The sequence below is a fragment of the Castor canadensis genome, chromosome 9, assembly GCF_047511655.1.
Source record: "Castor canadensis chromosome 9, mCasCan1.hap1v2, whole genome shotgun sequence".
Taxonomy (NCBI): Eukaryota; Metazoa; Chordata; class Mammalia; order Rodentia; family Castoridae; genus Castor; species Castor canadensis.
In genome coordinates, this window is record NC_133394.1 from 129202565 (window position 1) to 129224740 (window position 22176).

Here is a 22176-nt window from a genome sequence, read left to right on the forward strand (position 1 = left end):
CAGTAGTAACTGCTTATCAATAGGTTTGCTTTCATAGGATCCAGTTACCTACAATCAATCACAATCAAAATGCAACAAAAATAAAATTTCAGAAAAAACAACCTATTAATTTTTAATTGTATGGTAGTAATTAATTTAATTAATTATGTCATAATTGTAGCATAAAAACCACATGCCAGCTTTATTCATTGTGATTATGGGAACAATCCCTTTGTTCAGTGTAATTCTCACTCTGTACACTATACAGCTTTTAATCACTAAGTAATCACCTCAGTTATCAGATCAATTCTCACAGTATCAAATGCTTGTGTTCAAGTAATCCTAAAATATAAGTCTTCTACCCTGTCACATTGACTGTGTCTTTCTCCTAACTTCACATCATTGCATAAGATTGTGTCATCTTACATCACTGCAAAAGGAAGGGTGAGCTCAGTATAATAAGATATTTGTACAAACAGAAGGAAAGGTCACTTTCACATAAATTTATTATAGGATATCATTATATTTTTTATTTTTATTGTAATCATTAGTCTCTAACTGTGACTAACTTATAAATTAAATTTTATTATTGATAAGTTTTTATAGGAAAAAGTATGTGTGTATGTGTGTGTTGAGAGAGAAACAGAGAGAGAGAGGAGGGAGAGATGAAAAGAGAGAGAGTTTCTGATACCATCCTTGTGTTTATGCATTCACTAGAAGTCTTGGGTAATATGGCCCACAGATATGGACAAACTAATATACTCATTTCAAAAATTAATATATTTCTTATACCATACAAAGTTTACAATTACTTTGCAATATGTCATTTTATAAGGGGAAATAGAGCAGATTATTTCTAGTAACTATCTATAATGTCCTTAATTTCAATTTTCTATATAATTTTCTTAGCAATGTAAGCATATCACATTTAAATAATAGATTTTGAATATTTTTAAAACATCCAATTCTAAACATAAGCATATAACTATGAAAAGTAATCATTGTATGTATCAGTCAGTTCTGACAATTAATTTTAAGTTAACCAATCTTCTTTACAAGGCTAGGTAAAAGACTCATATTGGTGAGTTAATAAATCCTTCATGAGTTAGCCTGGGATGCATTAGATAGATATTTCAATCAAAATATGTACTTTTAAAGATTAAGATGCAACTTTATGTGGTACTCATTAAAAACCAATGTATGTGGCTTTTTTTTCTCTCCAAGTGCCTTAATAAGTTGAATATGCCCTTCCTTATCAGAAGTAGAATGCATTGTACTTCATCTCAATTTTAATTCTAAAGATTTAGCTTCCAATCTCTGAGCTTCATAGAAGTGGGGAAAAAAAGTGAGATTTGTCGATCGGTAAAGGTCTATAGAATATTTGTCAGGATTCACCGAAGATAAAGCCCTTTTGCAGAAATGTGAACTGCTTTCTGAATAACCCTGAGGTTTTTTTCAGTTAACTTTTGGTCTTATCATAGCAAGACTTTCTCAAGAAAGGAAGCATTATTTATTTACATTGTCTTAAGCTCATTATCTCATCAGGAATGAGTAACAGAGTTCAAACAGCAGCTACTTTGTGTAACCTTACTTAACACAATTCCTAACATAACCATTAATTTAGTGAAATTATTTCCAACTATGTTAACTGGATGTAGCAAAAGAAAAATATACAAAAAAAAAATCCTTGATTTATATCAACTTTCAAGCACTGTCTCTTTTTCTGTCTTTCATGTACTTTCTCAATTATATTCAGTGAATTATTTTAAAAACAAACAAACAAAAAAATGCCGGAAGCACTATAAGGTCAGCCTTAGGCAAAAAGTGACTCAAAGTCCACCTTACTTTCTCCAACAGTATATATTGCAGTTGCTAAATTGACTACCCTAAGGCAGTGAAAACAAATTCTTTGTTTAGGATTTTGAAGAACAGTTTCAGTGGATTGATTTTATTTATACATTTGTAGATAACTTTACATATTTCTGAAGTTATATTAATGCAATATGTTCAAAAGTGCACTTCTTAAAATCACCGATTATTTCCGGAACCTATTATTTTCTACTTTCAAACCAAAGAATTGAGATATACGATAGGTATTACATTAAAACAACCTTGAAATATTTATTTTAAAATTTCAAATGAAAAACAATTCCAAAGTGATTTTCTCTCTTTTAACTTAGTTAATATGATGATAAATGTAGGATATAATAGATCTATTAATGATATAATAGATACTGTCTTTCAGATATACCAATAGGAGGAAATAAACAAAAGCAATTCTGCTTTGGTATCTACATGTATAATTATGGAGCTATACAGGAAAATTTTTTTGCCCACAATACAGAAATGTATATAAATGCCATAGAAATGAATTGTGAGACCCTGAGGCCAATCCCCAGTTTTCCCAATAAATAAATAAACAAACCAATACAGAACATTAAATCTGTTTGGCCTATTCATGAAATGTCTATAATATTGATATTTGCACTATTAATATAAATTACTTAACTATTAATTACTTTGTAAGCATCCTACAGCAAAGCCAATTTAATTATAAAAGGTGCCCTAGTGAAATCTATTCTGTTGTTTTAATACATGAATATCAGGCAGTGAGCAAATAATCAGTCAACAGTCAACATAGTATATTAGATTATTTTAAAATTATGAAACCTAGCAATTTGAAAATTGTACCAATTCATCAAATGTGGCTTCGACCATGTCCAGGGAAAGCAAAAACCATTAAACCTGTTTAAAACTTTGCAAGAATTTTACTATATTGTCTAGTTTTAATTTTTTGAAGAAAATTTCTTTGATCACTACCAGAAAGTATCACTACATTAACCTGAGAAATTATTTTTTGATAAGTTATAATTCATTAATTTGCTCATTCATTCAAAATAATTGTATTAAAAGTCTATGTTCTTGAAGGGAGTCCAACTTTGCCTTTATATGTTCAGAGAAACAAGTGGCACTTTTAAATATACTAGTACATAATATTCATTTGTCAATTATGCCTAAATAAATCAAAATTAAAATAATTTATGTCACAATAAACACATCTATTAGCAGCTTAATATTGAGAATACTTACATTTAAAAGGGGCAATTTAAAATATTTGTACAGACAGAATGAAAGATGACAACACATATGATAGAGAAAAGAAGAAAGTCAGCTATTTACTATGATTAAAATATCATGATCACACTTTGGAAGAGGAAATTGAGATTATTAACAATTTACTTTTTTGTATTTTATAATTTTTACATTTACTCACGTGCATATACATTGTTTGCCCCCACCACCACCCCACTTCAGGGCAGAACCTGTATCCTGTTTCACCCTCCTGTTGTCTGATTCTGTTGAAGATAAAACATAAGAGATGATAAGAAAGATACAGCATTTTTGCTAACTTGAGACAAAGATAGTTACACAGAGAGATTCTTAGCATTTCTTCCATACACATGTGTGTTACAACACACATCGGTTCATCTCTACCAGACCTCTTCACTACTTCCTGGTCCCCTTCCCATAGTGGCCATTGCCAGTGTAAGATTTCTGTATTCTCTCCTCTACAGTGAGCACACCAAACACTTTTAAGTTTTAGATTTCCTTCCCTTTCTCTATTCCTCCTATGCGCATTCGCCCCTTAGTGTGTGACCCATGTCAACTAATTCTTAAAATACAGACAGAGAAAATAAGCTAAGCTAAATAAAGCCAACATTTCAAATAGCAGAAGTAGATACTTAGTTATAATGAAGAATGGCAGACTTATAACTACCAGATTGGTACATGTACTTGAAGGTGGTAAAAACTTTTTTCAAAAAATAGTGGGTATTATTAGTATTTTAGTAGCATCAGGGATAAATCACTAATTGGCTCTTTTCAAAAGAAGGTAAACAGCAACAATAAAAGAATGGGTAAAAATGCTGATAAAAGGCAAAATATCAAGTGTTAGAAGTTAGAGGATAGAGGTCATGGTACAGAAGGAGGGGAAGGCACTAAGGTAGCAGAGTAGACCAAGTGGAAATGATTTATTAATTTCAGAAGAAATTTCTCATTGCCCAGATATTATAAGGAGGGTTTAAGGAAAGCAAGAAAGATAATGAAAGGAGAGAGAGAAAACAGGCAGACCTGTGGAAAGGTTTACAACATTTTAACCTCTGAAGTGAGGTTCCCATGCAGAATAAGAAAGGAAATAAATATCTTTATAAGAGTAAATAAAGATATGTCACTTCCTGTTATATATAGTCACTTCACCCACACCCCATGCTAATAATAATGACATAAATAAAACCATCTGGAAATTACATTTAACAAAGTTTAGTTAAGTCTAACAAAATGACAGCATTCACAAATAATGAAATGGAAGAAGATAATGATATGTTTAAAATGTTTAAAATGATCTGTATGATTTAGCAGCAATCTGGGCCTTTGCTGGTGAAGTCACTGTAAGATACTTAGTTAACATCTGCATTGCATCCTCTAGTTTATTGCTGACATTATCATGGTCACTTCGAAGGGATCATGTTCTTAGGAAATGGAAAATGCTTAATTTCTGTGTCATCTCGGAGGTTGTTTTGGTTTTGGTGGTGGTTGTCTGTTTTTGTTTTGTTTTCCGTGGACTATGCTCTCACCCTCTACATCAAATCTGAGTTAGGGGCAAGTAGAAGAAGCAGTAGTGTGGTAATCAAAAACTTCTGTGTCTCTTTTAAGAAACACAAAATAAGATAAAACTTCATTTTCTTTTTCTTCTAAATACATTTTCATGTAAAACACCAAATAAGCAGAGAATTACCAATGCACGGCAGCATTATCCTTGTGGACTCAAATTAATTGGTAACTTTTCTCCATCTCTCAGAATTGTAGTTAGTTCAAAACTGAAAACCATGAATGCCTGCTATAATTAACAGTTACTAATATCACGTGCATTCTTTCAAACTCTGTTTAAGATTTCTAAAATGCATATGTTCTATAGGTATTAAAAAAGTGTATTCTATGTATCAGAGCCTTTCAATATGGTATCTGAAATAAGGATACAAATACAATTACTGTAGTTTGTGAGTATATAATCTGAGAATGTTACATTAAACCAATGTGAAAAGGATCTAGATTTCTTATGAAAGATTTTGCTTTATATATTAATTGACATCTAGGGAAAACAGTGTTATTGGGAGGTATTTTATGCCATGTGAAAAAATTGTGCCACCTGTCAGTGGTTCCAGTTGTGACCATGGCTTTGCTCACTTGTCATGAGTTAATCTTAAATTTGAGTCATTCTTTTGGAAGCTGCAATAAAAATGACTACATACACCCCCAAGCTTTTGTTTGGTGGCGAATAAAATATGTTTTGCAGCAAAGCCAGGTGTTTCCACAGTGGTAGGCAAAAACTTATAAACTCAAACTACACTAAAGATTTGAGGTAAGTCTTTGGGATGATTTGTATTATTGCTAAAACATTTACTCTCTGATTCCAGTTCTTTTCCCTTTATGTTATCACCATCACAAGTGGTGATATGCATTGCTATGGTCAATGTGTCAGGATATTTAAAAGATAACTGGTAGTTTGTTTAAGTTACTTTTTTCTTGCCAAAAGACTGTCAGTATTCTAGAAAAAACTGATCCCTCAGGCTGCTGCTGCTGGCAGGAAGGTGGTATGCACTAAACAAATCAAACTCCCACATAAATTATTATAATCCATTCAGATTTGGGATTATTATTCCATTAGTAGGCATAGTGTTTTTGATATATTTAAATTGATTAATTAAAAATCAGTCCCTACATGTGTGCCTTGTCAATTAATTCAGGTTTCCTTTTTGCTTGATAAAAATAACCACATTAACAAAAAGTTTGTATCAGCTTTTTGATTTCCTCTTACATCCTGAATTTTACAAAAGTGATACAAAATTCAACTGCTGGTCTCATTATTTCTAAAATGAAATGATACTTATGCCTCAAAGTAGACTGTAAGATTCTAAAAGGTAAAAATTATAGTTTAGATATAGTAGAGTTCCTAAAGTGGCAGAGCCCAGTAAATGAGAGCCCTGAGTTCAAACACCAGTACTGACATAAAAAATAAGACAAATAAAAAATTGGAGTTTATACTTCCAATATGTGCATAGATATTCTTAATACTCTCTTCAATAACTTCTTATTAAGACATAGTATCACTAAAACAATTTTTCCATAAAAATATATTTGTATAAAAGAAAACAGAAAATACAAGAATATGATAAAAACTAACAGGAAAGATACAAGGGACAGTAAATAGGCCCTACAAGGTTTCAACCAAAGGAAAAAATGACAACTGTTCTAGAAAACTCACAAAATTTTTGTGAGACTCAAGAGAAAAACATGAACACATTTTTAGAATACAGTAAGAAATGAGCACAGGTCAAATTCATAGTGCCTTTATAATAATACCTATTTTTGCTATTTTATTTATTTAAACTCTTAAAGGGTAATAAAAATATTTAAACTTAATAATCATGCTTAATTATTTATTTTTGCATTTTAAATGTGTCATATATTTTTAAACCTCAAAATGTAACAGCAACAAGGAATGGCCCACATCATTTCAATGTATGGACTGTAAATACTCAGAGGATACTTGCTGTACTTATGAATTCTTACCATCAATTTGCTGATCCAGAAATGAAATATCAACAATGCTCAGAAGCAGAAACTTAATGCTTTTATTTAAATGGAAATTTTAAAATAGCTAATTAAAAATAAATCCATTGAATTCAGATATTTACAAAATGTAAACCACAAGCTGAGATGATAGGTGTTTCTAAAACATTTATTTATGTTCAATGCTCAAATTATGGTTCTACGTTTTAAAAATAACTTTTAAAATCACAAGATTTAGTGATGATGAGATCATTGCTCTCAGTATTTCAAATTTATTTTATTGATTTTGTTAAATGAAAACTGTAAACTGTAGTACAATAACATTTTTTAAACTAATGTTAACACAGCAAAATTTTCTGAATTGTATTGTGTTAAAAGTCCAGAAGGTGACCTTTCTCATTTCCACATGTAAATGATCAGCTTAAAGGGTGATGATGTGGAGGTTAGGGCATTTGAATTATTTATAACTCTATTGCTTGTGTAAGAATTCTATAAAGTTGCATTTCTGTTCTGGGCTTTATTTAGTGAGCAGTAGCCAACACCATGAGTGAAATTAATCATAAAGACATTCTCAGAAATTCATAAGGGTCTTCTGAGGAAAGAAGAAAAGAGCAGGGAAAACTGCTTCATGGCTTTTTACAAATTTCAAATGGCCATCACTCAATTATGTCAGCTTTTAAGTTGAAGTAGTATATTTCCCTATAAGCCCATTATATTTTGTTAATTACCACAAACTCATCTCTTCAAACCATGTTCATCACTTAGATATAGTCTTTTCACATCTTTCATGTAATTGGTACTTAAACAACCTCTATGATTGATAGTATAGCAAAATGGATTCAGGCTATATATGAGTATGTGTGTTTTCAATGAAATATCTATTTGGATTAACATTTTAAACTTTGTATATCTGTTGCAGATGGATTAAAACCTTAAAAACTCTCCAAATTTTCTGAATCTCCATTTTGTTTTGCATCTGCATCATAAATTACATTAAATAAATGTTATCCCACCATATATAATAGTCCTTAGCATAACATAGAGCATATGTAAGACATTAAACCCTAAGAGCTTTATAGATTATTGGATTAGAATTTCTATAGCAGAAGTCATTTATACATTTCTGTGTTATACATGCCACAATAAAAATGATGACACTTTGCTAAAAACTCAAAAATAAAACATGAGTATGGTATTTTCAGTGTAGGAAATTGATAGAGTAGTAATATAAAATATTCTACAGATAGCATCATGAAATAAAGTGTTCTTCTCCTATTTAATTTATTTTTGGTGAACTACCTCTTCTTTCAGTCATCAAACATTTATTTATTATACAGAAGAGACAGAAAAATATTAAAGTGTGGAAATATAATGAAATTCTTGCAATACTTGATCATTTTGTTGTGACAATTTTAAAACAAAAAAATTAGATAAAGTACAAATTTGAATTATATTTAGAGTTGTTAAAGAAAAACTAAGAGTTTGCTTATCACTAGAGTTTTAGGACTTCAACAAAGTAATTAACAGACAAATCAATGAAGATATGAACTATAAAATAAAATGATATTCAAAAGTATATTTGGCTCATAGTAAGTATTAATGGAAATGGATTGAAAAGCAGGTATCAATGGGGTCTGTTAAGTTACATGCTTGACAGTTGATTAGTTTTTCCACAGTACCCCTTTTTCCACATTAGCTTGTCTAATGGGGTGTACTGGAGGTAGGATTAATCAAGGACACATTCATGGCTGGCTTGAGGGTACAGCATCTCAGACTGATTAATATGAGTCCTTTCTATCCTCCTTCCCCTTGATGTATGGTTCTTCTCACACTCTGGTCTTTCTTCAACTGTTAGATAGGCTTCATTTCTTTTTCCTTCCCAGTATACATCTTATCTCACCTTAGTCCATGAAGGACATACTTCATAAACATGACTAGACTTTCTGATCTATATTTATAATCATAGATTTTATTTTAACTTTAAATTCTGCTTCTGGGTTGCTTTGAGGTACTAGAAATTAGGTAGAATGGACACAAAATATAAATAATTCACAGATTATTATTTTGTGTTTAACTCTAACAATTAAAATAATTCAATAAAATGAAAATATTTCAAGTTATGCACATGAAAATACCTATGTTTTTCTGCTAAAATACAGAACATCATATTTCAATGAATTACTAATTAAATTTTTTCTGTTTTACAGACATTACAAAATTTTTTCACACAAATACACAAAAGTTTGCATCTTTTTCAAATCACTCTATGTGTTATATCACTATAACATGTTCTTAGATAATTAAAATTGTTCAACTTATGCAAAAAAATAACTTCCATAGCATCTTTATTTCGCCTTTAACTCTCTACTTCTGAGAGCTCTGCATTTTGATTTAAGGGGGTAAGGTGTCTCTCACACTGCTTACTTAGAAAAATTTCTCATTATTTCAACATATACTATAAAATTTACTTGGCATCATGTTACTTATATCACAAATATCCTATCATTTACATTTGGATATGACCAATTATTGCATTGCTGCATATGACAAATAATTACTGAAAAGGTTAGCACATAAATAGTGTTGGTAAACTAATCTATCATTTTTAATTGTTCAGTTATTTTCTCATTCTCCTTGCCTTTGATTTAGCTTTTTCACAATTGTTTGGTGGTAATAATAAACTGTTTTATTTGCTTAGGAAGTCTCCCTGTAACTCAATATTAATCAGTCATCAATTATAGTGCTTCACTTGTCAACAAATAGTTGGGCTTAGAACTCATGCTGAACCATTAGACTTCCACAACCACAAGGTGGGCCAATGATTTTCTTCCATGAAAATTTTTAAGCAGAGCCTGTGGGTGAAAATACACTAACTTGGTCTTTGACAGCAGAACATGAAACAAAATTGGTCGTGAACTGCTGGTGGCTGTATTGCTCAGAAAAAAAAAAAAAAACTGTAAAATAAAGCCAAAATATAAAGAGAAGCAGGGATGGAGTAGGGCTCTGAAATGTTCATTTAAGACAGTTGATCCAAGTATGCCTGAAGTCATTCCTAGGGCATGAGCAAATACCCAAATTTTGTTTTTTAAGTTAATACTGTGGTTTTTTTTCACTAGTTACTGAAAATGTTTTGATAAATACACTACATTGTGGAAGTGTGCCTCTAAAGTGACAGCATATAAAACAATGTTATGAGCTAAGAATTATCATTAACTTTTCACTTCTCAATGAAAAATTAACAATCTTTACTGTATAACAATTAACCAGGTGATAAGCTGTGATAATAGATGCTGCCTTCTATGAGTTAAGCTGTTAATTTCACAAACCTCAAGTTTTAGAGAATTAGTTGGAAACACATGGATACCAGAATAAATTGGTTATTTAACAGAATCCCATTTCTTAAAACAAAAGAAAGTCAAAACCTTTCTGTTTTATGTTCAATTTCTTCTTCTTTTGTAGTTAGGAAAAATGGAAAGGCACTAAAGAAACTAAGTTTTTCTAAAAATAAAATGCCTGATTCTTGATTCAAGGATAAAAACAATCAATTCTGTGTTGGCAAAAAAAAAAAAATTAGGTATTTATTCATTGGAGCAAATACATGAAAACAAAATACTTTCATTATATTTTACTCCTCCATGTTATTTTGTTTTTCCATGTTGTCAGCATCTTTTCAACCTGAAGAAACTTGGCAAAGCAGTTCTGATGGTATTGAACTCCCATGGTATTTGCCTAGAAAAACCAAATCTTACCATCATCTCAACAGGTCAGCCTTGCTAGATAAAGAATTCTTAATTAGTAGGGTATTTGTGTCTTTTTGTTTGGGGTTTTGTGGTGGTTCTTGTTATTGCCTGTTATGTCTTTTTCATGACTTTATATAAATCATTCTGGTTACCCTGGCCCTGCAAGATTCCTGCTGAGAGTTCCAATTATAGTGTTATGGGGCACCCTTACTTGTGATGGATTATTTTGCTATTTTCGCTTTAAAAATTCTATCTTTGTATTTGATCTTTGAGAATTTGATTATAATGTGTCTTGGTAAATATATGATTATACTTCATGCATTTTGCTATCATTAGAACCCATGGGTATGAATGTTTGTTTCCCTCCCCTGATTCTACCAGTTTTCTGTCATTAGTTCTTACTTTTTTTGTATCTTTTTTTCTTTTTAGAAGTTCTTGGGTTTTGAATTCAGCGCCTCTAACACTTGAGCAACACCTCCTGCCATTATTTCTTTATATGAACTTTTCTACCCTTTTATTTCTGCTCCTTCTGGACCTTCATGAACATAAACATTGGTTAGCTTGGCAATGTTCCATAAGTCCCACACGCTTGTTTGTCTCTTTTTCACTCTTTTCATGCTTTTGCTATGGCTCCTGGGATTGAGTTGTTTCAAATGGCTTGTGTTTTACGTTACTGATTCTTCTGCTTTTGTGAGTTTGCTGTTGGACATTTCCGTGAAATATTTCATTTAAGTCATTGCATTCTTAACCTTCAGATTGCTGTCTGCTTTAATTTATTTGTTAAACTTATTTTGCTTGTGTTCTCCTATATTTCAGTAACTTTCTTTAGGATCATTATTTGAAACTATTTTTCAGATAGTTCATCTTTATTTATTTATGGTCAGTTCCTGGTGCACCGTTTTGTTACCTTGCTGGTGTGATATTTCTGTGATTATTCTTCATCTTCATAGACTTTATTTGGTGTCTGTTATTTGAAGAAGTCATTCTCCATTTCAGTTTTTACAAATTTGACAGGCAATGCACTTTACTATTCATCCCATCCGGATATTTTAAGTGGATCATCTGACAGGTCTATGAAGTGGTTTGTTGCTGACATCTGTGAGGAGGCCACACTGATGCCTTGTAAGAAGATGTACAGACCGGGTGCTCTCTTTCACAGTGGTCATACTGGTTCCTGTGTCCTTTGAGTTTGGTCTGTAGCCTTCATCAACTGGCCAGTCATAGAGCTTAGATATGTGGGGTTTGGCATAAGTTCCTGGTCCACAGTGACTTGATTTGTTTTGGGGTCAATTGGAGTTGACCTGCTCACTAGGTCTACAAGAGTACACCTGGTTTCATAACCAGACCAAAATTTTGTTCCATAGAGGGTCCACAGGGGCCAAGCTGCTGTTAGGGGCTATTAAGGGACCCTAAGTCCACTAGAACATTCTTTTGCCCTAGATCAGGAACCTTAGTCTATGAGGATTGGGTTAGACACTCAATCTTTACAAACTGGCCTGTTGAGTAATACTGTGAATGCTGCCCTAGAGCCTGGAACCACTGGAGATGGCTTTGTTTTCCTAAAATTGGAGGCTGAGTTTGCACAGGCTGGCTTGCATCTTGGGGCTTTGAGTACTAGCCTGGGGCTGGAGTCTTTGTAAATATACAATATACTGATGAAATCTATGTCAGATTATATTTGGAAAATTAAAGTACAATTATATGTTCTTCTGCCATTGATTTTTCTAATAATTTAGGTAATCAGTTAGCTGATGGCACATTAGTAAGTGGTTCTTTTTATCTAAAGTTTTATAACAAATAATTATATTTGGAGTTAACATTTCAACAGAATAATGTTTAAAAAGGTATGGTAGTAGGAAGAGCAAGATATTCAGGGGGGAAGTGCATAGAAGATGCTCTCATTCTCTTCTAGGAGGTGAAATGGATATCCCCGTAAAGGCATATTTTAATGCAGAAAATATACATTTATACATTTATAAAGTAAATGTATAAATCAAGGGATGTGATTTTTATATGTGAGCATATTTGCATGCACATCTGGAAGAATCCATTTGTAAGTATATGAGTGTTCACAAAGACAATCTAGATCCGGCCAATGAAGTTGTTTGGACAAATGATGCTGAGGTGGAATGGCATGAAAGACATATTATAGCATAAGATACTTGAATTTTAACAGGTGCAATATAGATGCTAGTCAATGGTAAACATGGCGATTAGCTAAAAATCAAGTTGGGGGAAGTCTTTCCAGATGAAGAATTTAAGACTATCAATTATGAAGGCTTTTGACAATTTAATTAGACTGTACTTAACAGGATTGTTGTTTGTAGAAATAAATGGAGGTTAGGGTAGAATAATGAAGGGTAGAAGACAAGCACACAGTTTTTTGCAGTACTTAAGAGAGAAGAGAAAGACATTTTTAAATAGTTGTCTGGAAAAAAATGTTTTATGAAACAAAAAGATCATGACCTGTGAAATCTTCATTTTATGAGTATGTTTACATGTGTGGGGCTTGAACACAGACTCCTCTTCATGACAAGACATTATAGACACACAAAGTATAAATTCACATGAAGTAGTACATTGTGTAATGTTTTATTTCACATCGTGTTGAATATCATTTATTTTTCAACAAGAGTGGATTGCAATGGTCACAAGGGTTCCTCATCAAGTAGGGCAGGCCATAAGAACAGACGAGATAATCCTTGAACTAGCAGTTCATTTTTTCATGTTAATTTTCATATATACACTCATGAACACTGTCTTTTTAACTTGTGCCAAAATTTGTTAGCTTCTTTCCTCCAACTGTCTTTCATAACAAAAGGTTTAGCTTATTTAAGCCTATTGAGTTTTCTCTCTAGAAACTCCCAGTCATTTCAAACATATACGAAGATTATTTTATTTGTTAAATATCCACAGCCTATTTTGTAACTGAAAATATAAGGTTCAACTGCTTTTTCTCTATTAATCGCATTTTCTTTTCTAATGCAAAGCCTACTTTACATGTGTTAAGGAACTCTTAGAAGAGTTATTACATATCCTTTTCAAGAATATGGGAAATGTAGGAATGCAATATCGCAAAACAATTTTAAAGAACAGGTGCCATTAACATTGTAGAAAATTATATATCTTTATCATACTTTGTAGAAATTACAATGAAGAAAATAGAGTAAGAAAGTGTCTAAAACTCACTCTAAGGGCAAAGACATATAATAGAATAATGAGCTCTAAATTCGCCAACCTGTTGAGGTCTCCCTAAAGAACAGTATGCGTATATAGGTATATAATGCATATATAACACATAATATAATATATGTATATGTGTATATTTAACACACGGAAGAGTACTTTCCTGATAGATAAATTTAATTTGGAAAATAAATACTATTTTCATTTTCTTTCATTTAGCCAGACATACTAAACATGCTAGTATTTTGCTAATTAGTATAATCCTATCTTCTGATATAAGAAAAGAGACAGTGAGATATCTGAATGATATCATGTAAAAAGCATTAAAACAGTAGGTTAGATTCAATAGTATTTTTAAATTTTTAGATATTCAAGATAATTAAAAGCCAACTAGAAACTCCTTTTTAGTAATTCATGCTATGCATGTATTCAGAAAACTTAACTATGGATATTCCTGTTTTAATTTTCTGCATGCATTTATATATATTATACACAATCTTTTTTTGTTTTCCAATCTGGCTATACATAAAGAGACGACCACTGTTCTGCAAATTAGTTTTCTTCTCTACAGTTTTGAATATTTTCTACATTTGATTAAATGTAATACACTAGGTTTTAGTATGGTGTTTGGAGAATGTTGTACAAGAAAAAAATGAAAACTGGGATTACTGCCTCCATATTGGCAATAGAGTGATCAAATGGAGGAGGCTGGAACTTAGAGAAGGTTTTAATTGATTACAGGAACACAGAGTTCCCTATTTAATGACATGACACCAGTGAACTGTAAGGGCAATAAATTTGGAACCAATTGGAAGAAAACTTTCCCATGGAGTGCTGACCACTGACAAAATACTTCACATCAGTAAATCATCAAGAAAAATGGTGTAGCTGCACCTTAAAATGGACTATATAATTTTATCACCAGTGTAACATGTGTAGCTATGAAAACTAAAATAATGAAGGGCAAAATAAAAAGATGTAATTAAATATCACACTTCAGTGCATTAACCATTTATCCCAGGAGCAAAAAAAGTGCTCCTTCTTTTTAATTGATTGTGTTTTTAAAAAATCAGTTTTGAGATGTTCTCTTTTAGTAAGATTCATTTTATTTTGCTCAAGCTGGAACATCATTTATGGCTTTTTATTGGAATCATTTGCAAAACTATTTAGAAAGACATGTTATCTATTTATTCCAATACCTAGCACAGTGTAAATACTCCAGCAGTCTGTGGCCTTCATTGTATATTTAAGGATATAAAATGGTCTAAAACCTCACTTAGAACCTTGGTTTCCTGGTTTTTGCCTCCATTCCCCATAGTTAGACTTTTAAATGCTTTCAATTTTTCATATAATTCTGTTTTTGTGGAATCATGTGATGATACATATAATGCATGACCAAGTTTAGGAAAATGTCCCTTAAGTGTTCCACACATGTAAAACGTGTGTCAATTACTTTGTTTTATATGCTTTTCTCTTTTGCCTTACTTACTCTCATTTCCTTTAGTTCACTCCATCTTCCTCATCTCTACCACTCTTTCCTCCAAATCCTAACCAAGTCAACTGAAGTATACTTAAATAATAGGAAATATTGTATCCTTCTATCCTGAGTCTATTAGAGGAAATTGTTGAGATTCTTAGCAAATTGTTGGAGTAACATTAAAAAATATAATTTGGACAAAACCCTAATTATGGCTTTTAAGGCCTTATGCTATATGAACAAAAGGAAAAGAATTTCATAATTATAAATAATGTTAAAGTATTCTGTAGATAGTTAAGATGACTCCACTGCATGCCTTCCATAAATCTTATTTACAGTTTAGAAGGACCTGACAAGTCATTCTATGCAATGTTATGTCCAATTCACAACAAGAAAAATAGATAATATATGACAGTTTAATAAGTAATTAGACTAGACAGAAAATACTGCCTCTCATGGCATTATTAAGTCACCTTCAACAATGAGCTTTTATTCTCTTCTATGACTCTCCATTGCATTTCCATAATACTTTATAATAATAATTCTTTATTGAATACTATTTGTATATCAGAAACTGTTTCTAATAATCTATGTGCTTCAACTCAACTGTCAGGATATATTCACATAATTTACTTCCATTATAGGAATGACATTAAAAAAATGAAAGATAATTATCCAGATATTTCATGCTGTATCCGGGATTACCTTCCAGATTAGACTCTAAAGTTCTTTCTCCTAGTCACTAGTCACTGTACTTTACAGATGTCCACTCCTATTAATGAGTGCACTGTGGTACAGCTTATATAGAGACTCCTATGCCACAAAGTAAATTTTGGGTTCATTGATGGAAGAAGCCACACTTTACTCAACTTAATGTCCAGTCTCCACAACAAGTTCTGACAAACAATAGTCTTCCCACATACTGGTTACCCTAAATTAGGTGAGCCAATTTATTTCATTCTGCTTTAGTCCCATTATCCATGAAGTACAGAATAATAAAAAATATGTCATAAAACAAAGGAAAAAGCGAAAGAAAAGAGCAATAGTGAACATAAATATCAGCAGACATGGAAATTTTGGAAAACTGTCTACAGTAGCATTCTGATACATAAAGAAATATTCCCACAGTTATTCCAAGATTATTGAAAAATCCCTTTCTATGTTAAATTACATAAACAATTTTAAAAATAAGATAGAATTTAGGGCACAAACTGATTATTACTTCAGCGTAATACCATTTCAACACCCTTATTCCCAGGCTGCAAACATGATAAGACAGGAGAAGGAGAGGCAGAAGAAGGAGGAGAAAGAGGAAATACCACATTTTTTAATTTATGAAAAAGAGAACATAAGATTTTGGGATGGATTAGTTCATAGTGAATGTCTGCTTAGCAAAATTTGACATTAGTGACCTCTATATTAGGAACTATATGAGCCCTTGTAATAAAGAAAAAAGTTAGAATTTGTATTAATATTTACATGCGTATTGATAGTTACTTAATTTCAAACATAGAACAGTAAGTTTGCTTTAGCTTTATTTATAATCAGTTTTAAATATATGTTTATATTTGATTAAATAACTTTCAGAATAGAAAAAATATATATATTTGGACTGCAATATTCTCAAGTATAAAATGTACACAGAGTTTTTTGTTATGCAGCCCTAATGCTAATGAAGCTTGGTAATATATTACAAGGTGATTTTGGGTTTGTGATAAATATATAATATGCATTTAAATGGATCAAAATCAAGGAAAATGATAGGAATGAAAGGATTTCTTAAGACTCAAACTGTGTGTAGTACACTGTGCTGAAATACAATGAACTCAATATCAGGTTAGGGAAGAAAGAATGGCTCCAGATTGTGAATTGAAGGATGAAGTGAAAAATAAAAATTCTTAAAACAATACATTCCTTGCTACCTATGAACTATAGCAAACTAGGGGAACTGTCATCAAAAGTATGCTCTAGAGATAACCTTTAATCATTTCTCAGGATCACATGAACTTTGAAAATGTCAAGGAACAAGTACTATAGCCTTTTCAGAATAGAATTTGGGTGCCTGTAGTCATCCCAGGAAGTTTTTTAAAAACTATTTCTGTGTTTTTCAACAAACGCTGTTGGAATATAAAATTGGATTTTTCTTCCAGAGAGCTATAAACTGAAAGACTTTTCTAGACAACATATTAAACTTTCCTTCTGTCTCATGGAATTTAAGAAAGTATAATATTGCATATAATAAAACTAGGAATTTTAATTATCTTGAGAAAGCAATGCTACAGGGAAAAAGTAATTTAAAATTAAATCACAGTTATAACTTGGTTGATTCAAGGAGCAAAAGAGATCTTATTTTTCTGAAGTTATCTTTATATATAAATATGGCTATTTGCATACTTCATTGTCATTTTTTCCAATATTTGTAAAAGAACACATAATATGAAATGAATTTTTGCTGTTTTCTGTATTGAGCTAATGTAATGTAAAGTAAATAAACAGATTATTATTGTCATTTTTTGTTAAATATTATTACTGCTTACTGCTTTGTACTTTTGAGAAATAACTTAATGAAGAAATATAATATACTTTTATCACATTGATTTTGCCTTAGTGATATTAATGCCCTATACTAAAGAGAATTTTACACAATAGTTACTACGTAAAAGATTTTATCCTCTTACACGACTGATAGTACCCAATCACCAGGATCTACCATACCCAATTTGTGATGTAATTTTTAAGATGTAATACAAAATGATACAGTATATCTAATATGATGATGATAAATACTTGGTATGTTTATAAGGAGTTATTGATTTCAGAAGTGTAAAACAATGTATGATGGTATGAAAAGGTCCAGCCCTCCTAGTGTCTTCATCTAACTGCAAGCTCACATAACAAGATAGAATCTAGAGATGACATCAATGAGGTTTGTGGCAAACCTCAAGATAGACAAGCTTCATCATAGGTTCTTATTAGCATGTACTTACCATTCTTCTTTTCCTGAAAGTTACAACCTTAAAAATCCCTTCCAAATGCATATAACATAATAGTGGTTGACAAAAAAACTCAGTGACAATGAAGCTTGTGACAGATAGCAGACAGCTTTTGAGGGAAGGAGTGCACTGTGACTTGTACCAAATTTTAAGGATCCATTAGGTCATTGATTTGCAGTGTTACAAATTTTGAGTGACATTTTTTATTTTCAAATTATTCATAGCAGATGAGCCATGAAGAGGGTCTAGTGAGTTTAGAGGCTGGTGTCCATCTCAGAGAGGACTGGCTGCCAAGTGTTAAGGGACAGCTAGCACCCTGTGTGAAAGTGCTGCTGACCACATTTTCATCAATAAATAAGGGAGATGGAGATGGAAGTTGGCCTTATTCTAAAGAAAATCACTTTACAAACTGTATCAGGATTGGCACTTTGGAAATTTTGCTTGAGGCAAAATGCTTTGGAAAGAAATATCTTTGTTAACAGCATTTTTCAGAATTTTGTTGTTCCAAACAGAGAAATAGCAACAGAGAAATCATGAATTGGAAGATCATATTCGTACAAGAGAAGGGTACTTTTATGAATAATTTAAATAATGAAAATTTATTGAAAAAAATTTAAGTAGCCTCTCCCTGACTTAGAATTTACATGTTACAAGTATATTTAAATACTATGTCAAATTCCTAAATAAATTCACCTAGAAGAAGCTAACCATTACCCTAACCCCTACATTTTCATGCAAACTTTTACAGTTTATTGTATATAGTTACTTAATGAGTTCATTTGAATGTCCTTAATTAATTATGCTACTTGCATTTTTATAATTATATTATGTGACATCTTAATTTTAAGCTTTCTTCAACTCAAATGTATTATATTTATTATGTTAGTATGTAGATGTATAATTTTTTATTCTTGTTTTCGTTTTGATCTTACCCTTGATTCAACTAGACAGTGTACAGAATATTTACATATTCTATTAGTATAAACTTAGTTCCCATGTCTTAATTTTTCACTTTCATAGCTGCCTATCACAAGTCTCCATGTTTCTTTGGAATTGCATAATTATAAAAGCTATTACTACATTATCTGGTACGTACATCTTCTCCTTTACTGGATACTTCAGGGGCATGTATTCTATAAGCACTCCAGTGAATACTTTAAGGAGAACCTGAGGGCTGATGGATGTTCATTGTATAGTCAAATCAAAGATGAGGGTTTTATTTTTTGAAGAAAACATATAAATATATAACTAAACTGGATATAAATAAACTTTCTAAAATGGTGACTTTAACTGCACTTATCTTGCAAAATATATCAAACATCCAGAAAGCATAATTTGCTCTGAACATACACTAGCAATTTGTAATTGCACTTGCATTTATTAGTTTTATTTTAGGTATTTGAATGTTGCTACCTAATTTTTAAATAATTTTAATCAAATCTAAACATAAATTTTAAACTTTTAAAATTGCTAGTAACTACGAAAGCACTTTTCAATATATATTTCACTATTTCCAATACCTTTGAGCTTGCATTTACCTTTAAAAATATTTCATCTTCCCTAACTCCATTGGACATAATTTATTAAGTGCATCCAATTAGGGAAAATTAATATGTCTTTTAAAGGGATTAAGATTATACTTTTAGACATTTAATTTACAAATTTATCTTTCTTGAAAAATGTTATTAAAATTATATGGATAATGTAGCACTAAGTACTTTTTGGCTGTACATGTCATGACAAATATTAGCATTGTGTGTCTTCAGCAAAAATAGTGTTGACAAACTGTCAGAACTCATAAATTATACAGTTAAAGAAGTTTCTTGAAATTCAGTCTCATTCGTCCTGGAAAATATTTTCCTTCTTGAAACACTAATAAGCACAAGTGGATGTGGGGTAACAGTAATGATAAAAAAATTGAGTAATGATAGCAAGGTATTATTATCTTTTATTTTCAAGAATATTATTAGTTTCATTGCTTTTATGCCTTAATCATTTAATCAAATATCTAGGGCCATTTAATACTTACAAATAAAAAAATTACAAACACAATGATACTTATCTTTCATTTATTTGAGACTATCATTGTATTTCCACATAGCTAGAAACAATCAGATTTGTCTTTCTTCCACTCTGTTAAATCACTTTGAGAAATTCAAACATTTTGACTTGAAAAATGTGCCTGACTATGCTTTAAATTTTGTTTTCTTTGTATTTTAGCATTAGAGAATGTGTAGTACCAGGTAAATTTCAAACAAAGTACTTCAGCCCATGAACATCCAGGGAGAATAATCATTTCCATTGATAGGCAGAATAATAATGTACAAACGTCCATGTTCTAACCACTGGAATATGTGAATATGTTAGTTTATGTGACAAAACGGAAGATACTTAAAGTTACAAATTGAATTAAACTTGGTAACTGGTTATCTTTAAAATGGGGTCATTATCCTGGATTTTTTCAACAAGACCCCTGTAACCAAAATGGTCCTTCGAAGTGGCAATTTAGGCAGAAGACAGAGAACCAGAGAGACTGCAGTATGAGAAATGCTCTGGCTGACATTGTTCGCTTTGAAAACAGGGACGGTATGGTGGACAATGAGTCCAGGAATGTGGATAACCTCCAGAAATTGGAAAAGGCAAGGAAATGAATGTTCTCTTAGACAATCCATTTTCCTCAGAAGGAACATAGACTTTCCCTCACCTTGGTCTTAGTGCCATAAGATGCAATAAGGAATCTGACCTCCAGAAGCTGAGATGATAATGTTGTATTATATAAGCCACTACGTTTAGCTAATTTGTTCCAGAAACATTGGGAAATTAATGTATATTCATGAATATAACAAAGTATTTCTTGTGTGATACTTTTGGTATTTTGATTCATGCAATTCCAGTCTAAAAATAGTTCATATTATTGAGATATACATATATATTCATACATAGAAAATTCATTGCATGTTCAAAATTCACAGACATAATATTCTGCTCAAAATCTGGGATTAGCAAACAACTGCAGAAATTAGCATAAAGTAGTATACTGACTCTGAATTGGCCTTCTAGCCCTAGTTTAGCATTTTCTTTCACTTGGATAGGAATCATGTGCTCCCTGTGATCTTTTTTCTTTTTCATGAGCAGTTTTGAAATAATATCCCTTAAATTATCCCCAATTGTTTGGATTTAATAGTATCTCTAACTCTTTTACATGTCCAATCTTGTGTTTTATTTTTCTCAAGGATCAACTTTTTCATACAATCAGGTGATGCAGGATAGGACAAGGCAATAGTGAAATCAAATCCTTTGTTTTTCCAGCAGGTAAGAATAGTGTTTCATAAGTATAGTATATGACTTTGATATTTAGGAATTCAAGTGATACCCATATGTGTAAATTATTTATATCAGCCATCTTTGGTTCCTTTGTGAACAGTTCACAAGAGGTAAGTATCTATTACTTACTTTGATGTGAACCAAGCCTAGGAGTTTCGGTATCTCAGTGTATTTGCTTAACACTGTACCTATTTGACCCTTTTAATATTAGGAAATGCAAACCAAAGAACATTATTAGAAAGAATGAGCAAAGAATTACCCTCCAGTAAAATTTTGTAATCAAATTTCCCAATAGCATAAGATATCTTGCTTACCAGTATGACTCTACCAGTTAGAGGCATCTGAAAACATGTACCTTGTTACTTCTGAACAAGGTACACGTTCCTTACCCCTGTGCTGATTTTAAACTGTATCCTTTGCTTTAATAATCATAACCGTAGCTATAACAACTTCATTTAATCTGGAAGTCCTTATAGTAAATTATGCAGTCCAAGAATGGGCTTAGTGATGAAGACAATATATTTTAATATAATTGAATTTATTTTCCTTTAGTTATAAATACAATTTATCTTCTTAGAGAAAATCATAGTGTTCAGTTAGTTTCCATAAACATTTCTACTACTATCTTCTTAAATCCAATTAATAAACTGAAAATAATTTAAAACAGTGATTTACGTTATTTCTGTATGCTATAAGAAGAGTAAATACAATTATGCTTACTCAAAATAAAATCATTGAGGATATTAGAGCAATAGAAAATCGTCTTCTTCATATAGCTTAAAGTTTGACATTGAAATTTTTTGGTTCCACCTAGGAAAATATCTTTAACCCCATAGCGTAAGTAAAT